Genomic DNA, 14,263 nt, shown 5'->3' with positions numbered 1-14,263 from the left:
CAAGCTATAGCTACTAGACTCTTTCTTTACTCAATCAACCTCTGGGTGAATTCAAAGAAGTAATACATAGGAGGCTAAAATAGTTAGACAGCTCTAAGAGATTATTTAAAAGTATAACCTTAATTAACTGGGAAATATGCTAGTTTAGGAACAATTCATAATTAAGTACTAAATTTTCATATAAGAAGCTAGTTAAGACTATTTATTTAAGCCTACTCATGATGAACTTAACAATTAAGAAGCTACAAACTCACACGTCCGGAGACTCCGGGTTTTAGCCCAGATTGTCCGGGTACAAATTTTCTGAAGTATTCGTGCATTCTAATGATGAATCAAAAACTAACATGACACGATACCGATAAAATGTGTTAATCGTATGCGCCAATATCTTTTTTAAACATAAACTAGTTATTATCTAATAAACATACTAGTACACGGATACGTTGATTTCCATACTAAACGATGTTTTCTAAACTTGTAACTTTTACAGCGGATTACACATTCCTAAATCGAACTACCGCCTAAATTCCACAATTTTCGGACTAACAGATTGACATAAACAATTTAAATAAACCTAAACACCATTTAAATTCTAACAACGGTCAAAAAGGACACTTGACAAGAATAAATATTTTTCCCATGTAGATATAGATGCAACCAACCTAACAAAACTAGTTTTGCATTTTTAGGATTTTTTCTTGAATTGTTATGCGATCTGCAAGTTTTCGTCAAATGAATAAAAGGCTCCACCGGTCAGACCGGTATATACAACCGGTTAGACCGGTCCTAGCCGAGCAATGGCGCAGTGCCATGGCCGGCGGCTCGGCGTCGGAATCCACAAAGGAAGGGGTCGGGGAGGATGAGGAGCTCACAACGAACCCATTTTAGGGACTTGTTTGGGCGGAGGACGACCGGAGAGGTGGATCGACGGTGAGGGCAGAGCTACTGTCCATGGAGACTTGGAGCTTCGATTCTCGCCGATTCGACCGAGGAGAGGCTAGGCTGGAGGTTGGGGAAGGTGGAGGAGGTGGTGGGGAACTTCTATGCGCAAGGGATCGAAGCAAGGCGACCGGATGGAGGAGATCGAAGGAAGGGGCGGCTGTGGAACGAGCTCGTCTCTGGCTCAACGGGGAATTAAGAGAGTTGAGTGAAAGAAAATAAACACCGTGAAAAGATAATGTTGAGTTGGAAGGCGCTCAACTGGTCAGACGGTTTGGCCTACCGGTTAGACCAGTCCGGAGACGGGATGTTACACCGGCGAAGTCGATGATGCCGGAGCCGAAGAGCAGCTTCCCCGACGTCCGGGACGCCGAGGCCCAGCCGTCGGCGGACCAGACCCAGTGGGAGACCACCGGGTACACGAAGCCGGTGAGGAAGGCGGAGTAGATGAGGTACGCCACGAACTGCGTCCGCTCGGCGATGGAGTCCGACGTGATCCCGGCCGCGGCGATGGCGAAGGCCCACTGGAAGAGGAAGAAGTCGTAGTCGAAGCCGATCTGGGGGAGCCTCTTGAGGCCGAAGAACTGCTTGCCGATGAAGCCGTTGGACGGCGTCCCGTACGCGAAGGCGAAGCCGAAGAGGTAGTAGAAGAGCGCGCCGGCGGCGGCGTCGAGCACGTTGGTGAGCATGATGTTCATGGTGTTCTTGGCGCGGACGGAGCCCGCGCAGAGCATGGCGAACCCCAGCTGCATGGCGAAGACGAGGTACGCCGAGAAGAGCAGCTACGTCGAGTCCACCGCCGACGTGGTGTCCGCGAACCGGTTGCACAGGTAGTCCGTCGCGTTCGCCGCCGCCGGGCCCAGCAGCGGCGCGAGGCTCGCGGCGCACGTCGCCATGGACCGACCTGCCCTGCCCTGCTCGCTCGCCGCTCCCTCTTCCTTTCTTCTATGAGCAATGGGAGATGGCGATGCGCGGCGCTTGGAGGAGGCCGGAACGGTGGCGTCCGATTTATAGGAGCGAGCTTCGGCGGCGACGGGAGGACTGAGGAGCAGGAGCTCGAATCAGGAGGCGCCTGCTGGGTGCTGGGTGCTGGCTGCTGGCTGCTGGACGCTGTCGTCGTTCAAAAGTTTGCAGGGGGCCACCTGTCAGGCGTGGGCCCTGCTCCTTACGCTGATGTTCTTTTCATTAAGCGTTTTTGTTGAATCTTGGTGTAATCTGAACATTTGTGGTGGGATGATGGCCAGCACACTGTACCCGTTGTTGCGTACAGGGGTACTCCATTACCGTATCTTTGCAGTGTACAGATGTGTATTCATGACCCCGAAAGTCAATGCAGTGTTTCATCCAGTCTCTGCTCACGTCATATTTGCATCAAAGGCTTTTAAAATGCAGATCATTTTCGGCATGGACGTAGACGTGGGACGACGGTATATCATTTTGTATTTGATCCGTGTTTCCAAACCTACCTACCTGATGAACATAATTGTACAGCCATTTTGTCCTGATTTGCCCGCAGGAAAATTGGTGTATCATTGGAGTAGTATCACTGCTACAAAACACATAATCTGTTACATTTATTCCAATCAAAGTTGGGTCCAGCACTAATCTAGTCATTAGTTCCAGCACTAATCTATTCATTAGTTCCGGTTGGTAATACCAATCTATACTAAAAGATCAAATGTAACCAACACGGAGTAAGTGGTGCTCCACGGCTTAGTTCAAAAGAACTCCAATGTGCGGCTGGGTCTGAAATTTTTTACTATTATCTGTAGCATTCTTCCTTCCTCTATTCAAAAGCAGGAAAGCCCTACATGTTACAAACTTTCAGGCTCATCCCTAACTACGCCTACTAATGGGGTTGAACCCACCCCAAATTCGCCCCTACCCATATTTCAAGAGCCCTAACTACCATCCGCCCCGACCCACCCCATCGGCCCAATGCCCCAACCCGCTCCAACCCGAAGTCACGACGGAAGATGATATGCGACTTACGCGCCGATCTACTACCATAGCGTCCCAACCCGTTCCAACCCGTCTGCGTCGTCAACCCAATCCGCCCCATCTCGTTTCCACCCATCCAATAATACCCGTATTAAAACCCACCTAAAAAACCCGTCAAGTCCCGCCCCATTATCAGGAGTATCCCTAACTATGTGTTCTCATTTCCCAAAATCCCTATCAAATAAGTCGTCATAGCTATCAGGCGTTTGCATCGAAATTGGCCACCGCCGATCCACTTATCTAATCCAGCAGCTCAAAACCGTGATGCAACGCTACAGACTGCAGACCCACCGGGGACCACGGACGAAGCGATCGCCACAAAAACAAACAGAACGATCCCCAGATGACAGAAGCGACGTGGACCTGCGGAGATCCGACGCGGCCGGGGAGGTCGCCGTCGCCGTCGCCGTCGGCATCGCCGGAAAAGTCTACGCCCTCTTCGGTTCCCAAAAAAAAATGCCGGGTGGCTCGTCGTTTCCACTTGCGGCATCGCCGCTAGCCGATTCCTCCGTGCGCATGCTGGGTGGTTCGTCGCTTTTCGCTGTCCGGAAGGTTGCCTGCGAGTTGATCGTGCCGTGTCCAGACTCCGGAGACAGGGGCGTTCTTGGATCCGCGTTTGACCTTGGATTAACAAAAGGCGTTTAAAGCTTTGCAAGGAGACATGATCTGACGCCAGTAAATCACCCCAGCTGCTGCGGATCGTTGTAGACTATTGGAGTTTTCAGTGCAAATTGGCCTCTGCTGTCATTTGCTGAACCTGTGCTTGCATGTTATTGGTGAACCTGTGCCTGGGCCTGTTATGTTCCCCTAATTTTTTTTTTGTCTACGTCTCACACTGATATGATCAGACGATCTGTTGTGTTCCTGATGCTAAAAGACAGGTCAACGTTGTTAGGGTGTATGCCTTTTCAGTGCTGAAGTTACCAGTGTAGAAGTTACTTCTCCGTCCATGGAAAAATGCAATTATAGAATGCGTACCGGTCAAACTAATTCAAATTTGACTAAATTTATATTAAATAGTATTAGCGCTTATATTTTTAAATAAATTTTATTATGAAAAATATATTAAATAACTAATATAATGGTACTTAATCTGTATCAGGAATGTTATTATTACTTTTTATATAACTCATGCTAATTCATTTTTGTGTACGGAGACAGTAGAAGGTGTGTTCTATTCGATCCATTTCCGTCCAAATAATAGTTTGTCGCTGCCATGTGCGCTGATGAGCAGTTGAGCACTGAAAGTTTTAGCATTGTCAAAAACAGTCTTCGTTTATTCAAATCCTCGAAACTGCTTTCAGGCATATCCCAATTCCTGCTAGTATATCCGCATCGAATTCGGACACAGCTGATCATCTTGTCCATCCTTCACTCCCTCACTATAGATCAGCTCAGCTCAGCCCGTGCTGGCCTGATGGGATCATCCGATCAAAGGAAGATGTACCTGCAACGCCCGTGGTGCCGGGACCACGGAACAATCCGGAAAAAACAACCGATCCCCAGACGACACATGCGGCGGTGGGGGACCACCTCCGCGCCGCGAAAAGTCCACGTCCTCCTCTGTTAAAAAAAAACTCGGACGTCCACGCCACTGTACTCCGGCCGCCGGCCGTCCGGGAAGCCTAGCCGCCGCCGAGAAAGCTTCCGGTCGATTTGACAGTCTGCCAACGCAGCAAAGATGGCAAACAATTTCCACTTGCGGGGCTTGCCGCACCACCATCCCCGGTAGCCAAGTTCCTCTTCGCAAGAGCGGCGATTCGACCCAACCGAGCAGCCCTGACCTGTCCCGAGTTAGTTTATGGTGTGTCCAGACTCCGGAGACATAGATGCTCTTGGATTCATCCATTTCATCCCTGTTTGACTTTGGATTAAGAAAAGCGCTGTATTATCAGTATCGTTTTAAAGAAACATGATCTGACATCAGTACATCACCATCTAGCAGATCGTTAGACTATTTGAGTTCTCGGCGCAATTGGCCTCTGCTCCCATTTGCTGCAACCTGCTATAAAAAAATCTCGGCGTTGCCAGAACAAGTTGAGCCGTGAGACGATTAGTTCTTGTTTAGCCAAAGTTGTAACACCCCTCAATTAGGAGTGCTAAACAAAATTTGAAGATTCAAATTTGGTAAAAAAAAATTTATCAAGCCACGTGTAGCTCTCTCCTCCCCGTGCGTGCTCACCGTGACCAAATTGGCCACGGCGCCACTCGCGCACGCCACGACGCCGGTCGCACGAAGCTTCTCCCGTGCTCCACTTCTCCTCTCGCTGCCACAACGCGCCGTGCTGCTCTGCTCTGCTTCGCTCTCGCGCACGTACCGGCCGAGCCTGCTTGCGCCATAGCGGCGTCGCCGCCCGTCATGGCCGTGGCCACCCCTCCACGCCAAGCCGCCGCTCGAGCCAGCGCCGACCCCCACCAACCCCCAAATCCGCTTGCTCTCGGCCCCCTGAAGCTTCCCAGCCCAACCACCGTCGCTCTCCTACGCCGGACCACCGCCGGAGCACGGCCACCACCGCCGCCGCTCACTGCTCCCGCTGCCGGCGCCTCTCCGGTCGCCCCCAACCCCAACCGAGCCCATATACAGGTAGATCTCGCTTTCCTCATGCTTCTCCATCACTCCCAGGCCGCTGGCATGGCTTCCTCTCGCCGAATCGAGCTCCCGAGCACCTCCTTTGTTCCAACTCGCGTCAAGGACCTCGGGCTGAAATTCAAACAAGTGCGGGGGTTTTCTGCAATGTCATAGACTCATAGGAATAGTGTTTCAGGGACCAAATGCCTTGAAACTTTGAAAATCCATAGAAAATAGTAGAAAATTCGTAAAATAGTAATTTAAGATGTTTTTGAATCCTTGTGAGTATATCTATGCATTGGAATCATAATATGATGGGTGTTAGTTGAAAATATTTGCTGTAAAAATAGATTTATGCTTGTTAAGGTTTTAATGCTAGTGTTGCTTGTCTTTTTCATAACTACAGTTATAGTGCTCTAAATGATATGAAATTTTTATGGTAGGCTATTCTTGTGATGTGTGCACTGTGGTAAAAATTTCAAGTTCATTGAGGGCAGTATGACCGAGTTTTTTATTTAACTTGTTGAATGCTAAGTAAATAGTTTATAAATAATAGAAATGTGTAAAAATGGAAAATGTGATTCCACTGCCCTTGTATGATGTTATTTTGGTCTAAAAAAATATAATATGGCCATGTATTTACAGAAAATATGAAGTTTTACATTTAACTTGCTCTCACACGATTAAGTGCAATAAAGATTTGCTTGTTTTATAATCAATAAAATATAAAACCTGAGCATGTGAAATTTGTGCAGTAGACTATTAGGAGTATTGGTGATCTACTGTGATTTTTGTAGAATTTATTGTGCACTTTACATGTATAATCATATATATATATATGCATGTATGTCTTATTATCTAAATAAATTAAGAAAGGCTTTAGATAAATTAATTTGGGGTTGGATGCTATGTTTTCTGGTGATCATAAGTCATGTATGACATGTTAGATGTTGCTCATGCAACTCTTGTTTAAGCTTGATATTATTTGCATGTTTGCTAAAGCTAGCTCATGACCTTCATGCTTATGGATGCTCAGTCGTGACCTTGTGTCTGTCTTGCTTGCTCTTTTTGATGCATTGTCCATTGTACCTCTGTGCATTCATACATATGCATTATTGCACCTCATTTAGGTACGATAGATGAACCACGTGAAGGATGTGATATTGGAACCGAACACGAAGACGATGTTTGGTGGACATATCCAGAAGAGGCAAAGAACCAGGAGTACATGCTTGGACCGGAATACTCGCCAAGCGAGTATCATCTAACTAACACTAATTTAGTGTTACATCAGGCAAGCCCCGGAGCATAACCTATTATTTTAACTTATGAAATATTATATATATATATATACTTAATTATGCATTAAGTTTCTAGGCGTTGAATGAAACTCTAGTAGCATGATTCTTAGGTTCCATTGGTCGAAATATTAGTATGGGTAGGTCGGTATCTTTGCCATGCTAAAAATAGAATTCGGTAGAAGTCGAGTAATTTCCTGTTACTCGCGAGATATAGGATGTCTCTATGAATTGATTATGGAATATTGGAATATGGAGGAAAGGAAATGAATTGGAGACCAGGCGGGAACTGTCTAGCCCCGTCTGTGTCGGTTAAGGACCGTACCGTTGTCGGCCCTGCTGATCATGTTTGAATTGTACTAACCACATCCGAGAGTAGGAGGTAGTCGAAACCGGTAAGCCGAGTACTGCCTCACCTTGAAAGTACATGACTCCATCTCACCTCTTGGGGTAGTCGAGTAGTCGCGGAGAAATGGGGTTGCATATGTTTACTTTTGGTGGTCTCACGTTGAGCTCGGCTGACCATATGATGGTGGGGCGGTCCTGTAGTTCGAGACGGGAAGGGAAATGGTTGGTTCGTATTGTCCGACGGGGCAAATACGTGCCGTGTTGGTTAGGTCCACCTTGCAAGGTTAAATCGGATCGATTCGCCGTCAGTCGCTCTCGGACATGAGCACCTTGATCTCCGAGTCACATCGTAGTAAGGAAATTAAACGAAATGATATGATACATATTGATGTTATTTAATCATTTATGTTTTCACATTGATTGTTATAGATCTGCAAATCATAGATGTGTAGCAACTTTATAACTATAATTTGGAGCTAAAATTTTGAAATTAAGGATCTACCCTTAGATGCTTTTCTGCAAATAAATCCACCAGCCAGAAAGCTTTGTATGTCTAGATATGTGGGCTAAGTATACCCAAAAGTCGGGTAAGTCTTGCTGAGTATTAGTATACTCAGGGTTTGTTGTTTATCCTGTTTCAGGTATAGAAGCTAACCAGGATTCACATCAGTGGGCTCGATGTGACGTCCCCACGTGTTCTTATCGTTTTGTTTTATTGGTTCTCAATCAAATTTCCTTCTCTCAGGTCATATTCTCTTCCGCTGCTGTCATTTATTTTATGTAAATTCTAAATTTAAAGTTGTTTTGTAAATATTTATGTTATTATCTATTTTTGTGAAATTATATTATGTTGGTACCGTCTGCGCTCGCCGTCGCGCGAGACTTCTGGTGTGTTTCGATCGGCCTGTGGGTTGGAAACAGGCTGTCAGGTTATACTTAATTAAGCTAATGCATCTGATACGTTCAAATGATGGTCATTACGCTTAATTAAGCCTTTAACTTGGCGGTTCTGTCACAGCTAGTATCAGAGCCGAAATGCACTAGGGAGGGTACTAGCATGATTATTTTTAGTGTTTTCAAAATTTAAAAATGAGTTTTATAAACATACGTTTCTTTGCGCTTAAGGGATTAGGGAAGATTAGTACGTAAGCCCTATATAGTGTAAGTTATATCAGGTGGCTCTATATAATATCAACTAACTTCCAGCACATTACATTTATGTCAAAACTTACTTTCTTGCATAATCTTTATTTAATATTGTAACGACGCATCTACGCTAAGGTAAGCAAGGTAAGCATTCTTGGTAGTCCCTTAGAATAGCCCACGTGTTTCATACGTGCGCGGGTACCATATGATGAGCATACGAAGAGGTGATAAGGCTCCATTCAAATGAGTCTGTCGCTATCTGCCGCCTGATATGGAGTGCGGACTTCCCGCTATGTGATTGCAATCACGTCCATCTCGTAAGGCAATGTTACGAGATGTAAATCTGTCATGCGATTGGCCATGACGGTGTACCTTGGGATACGTTTACCCTTGGGTGTCCTGCAAGGCGATTTGTACATTTGTACGGGAAGTGAATACGTTGCCTCGGTAACGTATGAAGCGCTGTGCATGCAGCGTTGAACGCATGAGCGCCATCTCTATAGTGGCGCCGCCGTCACTGGCGGCGCCGCCGGCCCGAGGCTTACCATGTCGTCGCTGTTCTTGCTGGCACTGCGATCGGCGCCCTTCGCGGCCGACGATGCGGTGGCGCCGGCGGCAGCGGCGGCATCCGGGGGCGCTTGCTGCGGCGAGGAACTCCTCCATGGGAACGAATATTGTCAGCTGACACGCGCGGGTTGCTAGATCGGTCTGGTTGCCGAAGGTAGGAGTGTTAATCGATGATATTTAAGTGTGTCTCTAACTTTTTTTAATTCAAAATTTTGTATTAATTTTTAAATTGAGATCTTATTTTGAAGAAATAGTATAAAATTTTAAACTAAATAAAATTGAAGGTACATCTAAGGATCATGGATTAACACCTCTAGCGAAAGGCGTCAGCGAGAGCTCGTTTGGAGGCGTGCTGGCTCAATTGTGATTGGGGCGTCAGCACGCTTGTTTTATAGCTTGGCGTGGCGCGGCGCAGCAGCGGCGCAAATTTGGGGGCCGTTTAGTTCCCAAAAATTTTCACCTCCCCTTCGAAACACATGTATGAAGCACTAAATGTAATTAAATAATAAAACTAATTACACAGTTTGGATGTACACGACGAGACGAATCTTTTGAGCTAATTAGGGCATGATTAGTCATAAATGCTACAGTAACCCACATGTGCTAATGATGCGGTCAAAGGCCTCAAAAGATTCGTCTTGCGGTTTCCAAGTGAGTTCTGAAATTAGTTTTTAAATTAGTATTCGAAAAGTCCTCCCAACATCTGGTCAAACATTGATGGGACACCAAAAAATTTTCGTTTTTGGGAACTAAACGCACCATTGGTTCGATTGTTTCTGTTTCGGACGCGAAAGCCGAGGACACGGGTGTCTCAGGGAGAAGTCCGCGGGTATTGGATCACGATGTTGGTTTTGCGGTCGACCGCTTGCAGCGGTCGATGCGATCGGCACATGTGGATGGACCCCACAGAAACTATCCACTGTAATTTTTCCCCATCCTTCCCGTTCCTATTTTTTCTCCTTCCAAGTTTTGCTCAAACATTTTTTTAGATATTTTTATAATATTTCTTCCAAAAATATGTTGCCAAATTTTCCTCTAACCCAAAAAAAATTGTATCCCAAAAAGTTTTGCTTCATTTTATGTTCTGAACATGAACATTCACTACTACAGAATAGACATTTGTTCCAGACCATTTGTCCTGACAGCCTTTGGGCCCGGGACAATAGGTGGCTTTTGTCCCGGGTCCAACGGCTAGCCGGGCCAGCGGGGGACAGGGGCCTTTTGTCCCGGTTGGAGGCACCAACCGGGACAAAAGGCCCCCCTTTTGTCCCGGTTGGTGTCTCCAACCGGGACAAAAGGCCTTGGCCCCCTTATCACCTTCCCTCTCCCCCCGCCCGAGCCATTTAGCTCACTTGTTTCTTGTTGTTCTTGGCTTGGGAGAGAGGAGTTTTTGCTCATTTCTTCACCACATTTGTGAAGATCTTTGATTCCCCGTCCATTCATCAGCGCTAAAGGTTTGGGGCTTGTTTTTCTCTTCTTTCTTGGCTTGTATAGCTCATTTCATGCTTTAGAAATAGAGAAAATGTGTAGCTAGCTCATTTCTCGGACATTTAGCTAGATTGCATATGTAGGTGTGATTTTCTTTTAGATTTAGATGAGTATGTGGATAGTAGAAATTTTTAGAATGAGTGTAGACACTTCATGTGATGTACTTGTATATATGACCATATTGTGGATAGTTGATTTTTGTATTCATGAATGAATTAATGAAATGAGTATATTAGAATTTTTTATAGTATGAATGGATTATTTTGACACTCTAGTGATGTATTTATTCAGGCTCACATTGAGGAGGAGCCGATATCCTCTTTCGAGGAGGAATCGTCTCCATCCCAGGAGAAGCCGTCGTCGCTGCTGCTCTCCGGCTCCTCTTGGAATAGGAGTCGGAGGTCTTCACCTTCGGTTTGGGACTCGTCGTCTTCGGAGACGATCCCGAAGTCGAACTCCTCTGCATCCCAATGCAGAGGAGCGAGCGCCTCGTGCGCCGCCGTCGGGTCATACTCTGGCGTCGGTTCCCGGCTCTCAGAAATAGAGTCGAGGGAGGAGGCGGAGGAGCTTGAAGAAGAAGGAAGGGGGGGAAGAAGGATAGTCGATGAAGTTGGAGCCGGATGAGGAGGAAATCGCCATGGCTACTTGTGGCAGTCCCGCCTAAATTATTCCGGCTTAAGTGCGCTAACCGTCATCAGAACGACAATCAGGGTTAACACGCACTTAAAACGGAGTAATCCGGCAGTGCTGTCGGGTAAAATCCCGATTAAACCACTTGAACAGGATCGACAAAGCAGTCCAGAGAATGCAATATTCCACAAATTTTACAGCACAGAGTATGAAATTAAATTAATATTACAAACCAAGTTTGAATTTATAAAAAGACAACAAAGTTCAAGTGCAGCAGAAAAATACACGATAGTCTAGCGACGATAGAAGATGTCATGATGAAGCCCGTACATGACATCAATCACATCCTCAGATGTACCACCTGAAAAACAAAGTCACAAGCAAGGCTGAGTATACTAATACTCAGCAAGGCTTACCCGACTAAGGGTATACTTAGCCCTTTAACTAGTCATGCAAGGCTTTTGGCTTGAGGTGTTTGTTTGCCGAAAAACAGTAAAGAGTAGATCCTTAATTTCATATTTTAGCTTTCAGGTTCTAGTTCAATTAACTATTCTAGGTGAGCATCTGTCCAATAGCATACATGGTGGAAATAATTATCTTTCATCATCTAACCAGCCAAATTTACCACCATCATCATCATCTTCCACTTCTTACTCTATGTGGCAAAAGGGTTAAGCAGTCCCAAACCGTGAGAAGCGGACGATTTGAATCAAATTTGTTAACCTGGCCAGGCATACCTAACACACACGCATGGGGATCGACGTCTCGCTTCGCCCACGTGACTTTTTCCTTCAATTCCCGCTGCACGGAACAGGCCCACCGCCCTCGACTACAAGAATCCACGCCACGGTACGACGCCGGGTCGTGAGCCTTCTTGTACCCGCATGTGGCCGCATGAGAACAACGTTCAAAGACGGTGGGGAGTATGTTCCGGCCTCGGTGCAATCCAGTACTTAAGCTTACCGATTACCATATTTCTCGGCATGTGGTTAGTACGTTCAAACGCTTAACCACCACTACCACACACTGCGACCTTATCAACTTTTCACTAAAGAGACGGGGTCTCATCCAGAAATATAGTGCCCTGACCCCGCCCGTAGGCCTTATAGTTGCAGCATGTAGTAAACATTCAACTCCTATAATTCTCGCGAGTGACAGGAAATCACTCGACTTCTACCGAACCATTAGCCTAGCCAACTAGCGACCTACACATACTAGTGTTCAAGCATAGGTACCTATGATCATCCAGCTAAGGTTCCAAGCAACTCCTATAAACTTAAATGTGCAAGTAGATAGGAATAATAATAAGTTGCATAAATTTAAAATATATAGGACATGCTCCGGGGCTTGCCTGAGAATAACACTAGGTCAGTGTTAGTTAGAGAACAACTGCTCGGCGAGCATCTTCCTTCGGTCGTGCACATCGGGATCCATCCGTCCATCTTCTAGACGTGTCCACCATTCACCGTCTTCTGGCTCGGCTCCAACGTCACATCCTTCACGTGGTTCATCTATCGTATCTAAATAAAATACAACAATGCATATGTATGAATGCAAAGTTTCGAGTTGCTCAACAATGTAGATGTTATTATTTTTCCTTCACGATAAAGTTGTAGTCCAACATGATGTGAGTTTGGATGTGAAACTTGTTAATTAACATCTCCTTGGCAATCATTTATAGAGTAGTAATTTTATCTATACTAACTCATAAAAGAGCTGGGTGTGTTGCTTTTCTTTTATATTAGTACAGAAAAAGCGTTTCTACCCAAAAATAATTCTCCGAGCTAGGAAATATAAATGCTGGTAATGAAATTTGACCAGTAGGTTAGATTCCTTAAGATGAGCCTGTGGTAAAATTTTCATAATTTATTGAGCTATACAGCAAGCATATAAATTTATATTCCTTTCCTAGGCATTTATCTAACTACAAATCTACAGAGTAAACTACTTAGTTTCAGTGGCTAAAATTTTGTAGGCACGATTATGTTCTGAAAACCAAGCTCTAGTAAAAAATATGAGATTTTTCTAATGAAGGAAACTAGGATTTTTGATTTACAACTTTATTCATGAATAAAACAAAAGGACTAGTTATACATTACTAGAAGTTCCCAAAATCTTTCTATAGCATATAGAAACAATGGTAAGGCTGTTGTAAAAATTTCAGCTTAAGAAAACTAATATAGAACCATGTGGATTTAATTCTATTTAACATAGGCATAAACCAAGATCCAAAGAAACCTATAGCTAGAATTGTCAAAAAGTCCTCAAATTTTTACAGTAAGCTACTTATCTAGGGTGTAGCACACTGTCCGAAAATCAGCTAAAGATCGAGGGTATAACTTGAGATACATACAAATATGGATAAAATTAATATTTAATATAGAGATAAAACTATTGGTCAAATGCAAAAGTGGATGTAACAAAAGTTGTAGTTATAGGTGCAAGGATTTCATAACAGTTGAGTTTGTATTTTACCAAATTTTCTTCGAATTTCTACGAATTTTCAAAGTTTGCTGTTTGAAGTCCATGTACATTTTGCAAACTAGCCCCTGGAATTTTTGTTTCTTTTAACTGAAGGTCCCTGGTCGGACCAGGAACAGAGGAGCGGCGGCGGCCGGGTTTCCGACGTGCTTGCTCGCCGGCGGCGAGGGAGATGTGGGGGAAAAGAAAGAGGGCGTCGAGGCGCACCTGTGGGTGGTCTCGGGGCTCGCGGGGATGGCCGGACGGGGCTCGCCGGCGTGAAGCAAGGGGCGGCGGCAGGTCTGACTGGCGGCGACGGCGCTCCGGCGGCCATGTGCGGAGGTGGATGGGCTTGGGAGCTCCGTTGGGGCGAGGTGAAGCCGTTCCCGAGGTCAGTTGGAGCCGAGGGAGGGCGGAGGAGGGGTCTCCACGAAGAGGTAGGGGCGGGGGCGGCCCTGCTCACCGGCGGCGGCGTTCCGGCGATCGAGAGCGAGCGGGGTCGGGACGGGGAGGACCGGTGAGGGCTGCCGAAGCTCACTGGGGATACGGTTGGGGGCGAGGAAAAACGGAGTAGGGGGCTCCGCGTGAGCAGGTGGCCGACGGCGGCCATGGCAGCGTTCCTGAGCAGGGGAGGGAGCTCGAGCTCTGGCTCTGGAAGAGGCGAAACGGAGAGGAGAAAACGAACTTGGCTTCGTTGGATGGTTAAGCGGCGACGAGACGATTCGTCAAGGCGACGCGTGGTGGTGCCGGCGACGTGACGGCGACGAACGGCGTGAGCAGAGGAGGGGATGGAGGTGATGGCATTCCTGTAATTAAC

At 46.1% G+C, this 14,263-nt stretch overlaps 1 pseudogene; it reads right to left on the bottom strand.

The window, feature by feature from the left end:
• Window positions 1-1,196: 1,196 nt before the first annotated feature.
• Window positions 1,197-1,929, bottom strand: LOC120653632 (annotated as a pseudogene).
• Window positions 1,930-14,263: the final 12,334 nt, after the last annotated feature.

Source organism: Panicum virgatum, chromosome 1N (genome assembly GCF_016808335.1).
Source record: "Panicum virgatum strain AP13 chromosome 1N, P.virgatum_v5, whole genome shotgun sequence".
Taxonomy (NCBI): Eukaryota; Viridiplantae; Streptophyta; class Magnoliopsida; order Poales; family Poaceae; genus Panicum; species Panicum virgatum.
This window is presented reverse-complemented; position numbering and strand designations above follow the sequence as displayed.